General features: G+C 40.6%; 1 pseudogene; it reads left to right on the top strand.

Annotated features, from left to right (window-relative positions):
• The first annotated feature begins 478 nt into the window (after nucleotides 1-478).
• LOC102846639 lies at nucleotides 479-879 on the top strand (annotated as a pseudogene).
• Nucleotides 880-3417: the final 2538 nt, after the last annotated feature.

Here is a 3417-nt window from a genome sequence, read left to right as displayed (position 1 = left end):
GTTTTTTGAGTTATTTACCTTTATCTTGTTGTGCTGCTCGAATATTTTATAAATTCTAGATATAAGTCCCTTGTCTGACATGTCATTACCAGATATTTTTTTTCCAATCAGTGGTTTCCCTTTTTATTCTGTTGGAGAAGTTTACGGATGTGCATTCAAGTTCTGCTTCCTAAGCGACCTGTTCTTTCCTGCTGAGCAGGTAGGGGCGGGGTTAGGGGAGGGGAGAATGCAGGCGGATTTGTTAGGAAAGAAACTAACAAACAAAAGACAATTGTCCTCAATGTTTTTACTTTAGACCAAATAGGTTGCCTTACAATAACTTTACACAAAAAGATAACAGCCCAATTGAAAAATGGTCCTAAAACTTGATAGATATTTCTCAGAAGTAAAGATATGCAAATAACTAATCAGCACAAGAAAACACCCTCAATACCACAAAAACCACAAAGTTGGTCTGGGTGGGAATGGGGAAGTCAAAATGGGGAAGTTCATGAAACCTGGCAAGGCCGTGCTGGTCCTGGCTGGATGCTACTCTGGAAGCAAAGTCTTCATCCTCAAGAACACTGATGATGGCACCTCAGACCGCCCTGATAGCCATGGTTTCCCTGACCACGCTCCCTGAAAAGTGGCAGCTGCCTTGGGCAAGAAGAAAAATGACAAGAGGTGAAAGATCAAGTGTTTCGTGATAATTTATAACTATGATTACCTCATGCCCATAAGGTACTCCAGGGCTATCACCTTGGACAAACTGGTGTTAAAAAGGATGTCTTCAGAGACCCTGCTCTTATGCACAAGGTGAGGCAGGAAGCCAAGGTCAAGTTTGAGGAGAGGTACAAGACAGGCAAAACCAGGTGGTTCTTCCAGAAGCTGAGATTTTAAATCTTCTATTTCAGTCAGTAAAAAACACTCTTCCCTCCACTCACTGTTAGACAGGAAAAGATTCAAGGGAGGGGGAGGAGAAAGAGAGAGAGAAAGAGATTGGTCCCAAGAAATGAACAGGCCTTTATTCACAAAGAGAGTCAAAATGGCACACAGGCAGTCAAGGGAGGCCTCTTTTTATAGGGGTTTTGTAACAAAGTCTTTGCTGTCAAATCAGAACCTACTCACAGCTGAGCTTCCTGTGGGTTTCAAAGGCTGTAAATGGCCAATTTCTAGACTGAGGGATAGGTTGTTTTTACAGTATAGATAATTTCTAGGTTAGTGATTGATGGTGAAAAGATTGAAGTTGTCAATTTATTTTACTTGGATCAACAAAGTAACACCCATGGGGTAGTGGCAGTCACGAAATCAAAAGACGTGTTCATTGGGGAAATCTGTTGTCAAGAACCTCTCTAAAGTTATAAAGAAAAGGCATGTCAGTTTAAAGATTAAGATTCAGTTGCTTTCTATGCATTGGAAAGTTGCATGATAAATAAGGAATACCACCACATCCACCTCCCCACCACAGCCAAAAAGAAAAAAGGTGCCTTTGAATTACGTTGACGAAGAATAGACTATCCCATGGGCTGGCAAAACAAAACAAAACAAAAAACCCAAGTCTTTCTTGAATGAAGTGCAATCAGGACGCTCCTTAGTGCTAAGGATGGTGAAATGTGGTATTACTTTGGGCATATTTTCAGGAAGAACTAATCTTTAGAGAGATATCATGCTGGGAAGGGTCAATGAAAGTGAGGAAAACCCCATAAAGATATATTAACAGAGCGACCACAATGAGCTGAGTGTGTGAGGAAGGTGCAGGATAGGGCAAGGTTCAGATATGTTCTTCAGAGTCACTGTGAGTCGTGGTAGATTCAATAGCCCCTGACAAGAAACTTGCTGTTAAAAACCATCCCATCAATCCTTGGCTCATGGCACTCAACGGCAAAATAAAAAGAAATTAAATACTACCTGATTGCTTTCAGATCAGACCATTGGGATCCTAAATGCCATTTGTCCTGGAGGTCTTTGAGGAATGTATTGACTGGGCAGTGAGAACATAAGCTTGGGACTCACCACTCTGCCTGAACTCTGGCAACAATGACAAGATCTGTGGTTCTCCAAGTCATTAAAATGAACCTACATGTCAAAGTTGTGTTTGCTTTGTTTTGAGGGTTTTTTTAGAGAGGTGGTTCACTTTTAAATTAGGAATAACATAACTGTTTTATCATACTATTAGGAGGCAAAAATGAAATATTACAGGTAGTCTCCAGGTAATGTACTTCCAACTTATAACTTGTGCTTGCACTTTAATCTTCCATAAATTTCCCCTCACTTTGAAATGATGGACCCAAACCCACTTCTGAACAAAGGCATCATCACAGTAACCTGCAGAATTGCTACATGTGAGCCTTTTCATGCACTGATACACAAACACACACACACAAACCACACTGCTATTGAGTTGTTTCCAATTTATAGTGACACCCTCCCCTCACAATGGTTTCCTGAGTCTGTAAATTTTGATGTGAAGACTTCCCATCTCTCTTCTGCCGATTGGCTGATGGATTCAACCCTCTGGCCTTTCAGCTAGCAGACCTCCTAGTAACCTTCTACTATTCCAGCAGGGCTAAGTAGCAATATTCTCCTGTTCTGACTTACCTATAAATTCAACGTAAAGGCACCGTTAGAGTGGATCTTGTTCATGACTCTGTGAACCCTGTGTATGCAGCAAGTTAACACAATGCCTTCCACAGAGTACGTCCTCAGCATACTTGTCCATTCTTGACATCATGATTATTTGGTAAGATAAAATTTTGAAAGGTGAGGTTCATGGCCAGCAGCTATGTTTTCCACAGGCCACGTGGCCTGGGAAGTCAATACTTCTCTACCCAGAGTGGTGATGGCTAAACAATATGGTGGATATAATCAATGCCACTAAAAATGTACATGGGAAAAATGAACTGACAAATGCTTTGTCATAAATATTTTATATCAATAAATCATTTTTTAAGAAAGGTGAAATTTTAAATTGTGATTGTAAAAAGTTTGCAGAAAGGTTGGGTTTTCATTCATTCATTAATGCACATTTTTTTTCTCCCTCCCTCTACCTTCCTCCTCCCCTAATTCACTTCTTTTTTTTTTATGGTACCAATTTAAAATACATCTTTATTTGAGACATTGCATTTTCCACTTACAATACAGTGATAATAAAGTGCAATGTTAATTCCTTTCCCTATACACATTCCATATTCAAGTATTGAGAATGCCCAGAAATTTAGTCTAGCAGTTTAGACTTTTCAACTACAGTGTGCTACAAATTTGGGTCCTTCAAAATTTAACTGTGGGATAATGAATGCTAAAGTGTGCAGATTGGTTTAGTCCACCTCTTCAACGGTGGGTCCAGAAGAGGCGCCACCAGATGGAGGAGCTCCACCACCAGAGAAGCCACCAGGCGTGCCTCCGGGCATGCCTCCAGCACTCTGGCACAGCTTGGTGATG

This window comes from Elephantulus edwardii, unplaced genomic scaffold, assembly GCF_000299155.1.
Source record: "Elephantulus edwardii isolate Elephantulus edwardi_28Jun2011 unplaced genomic scaffold, EleEdw1.0 scaffold00054, whole genome shotgun sequence".
Lineage (NCBI taxonomy): Eukaryota > Metazoa > Chordata > Mammalia > Macroscelidea > Macroscelididae > Elephantulus > Elephantulus edwardii.
This window is presented reverse-complemented; position numbering and strand designations above follow the sequence as displayed.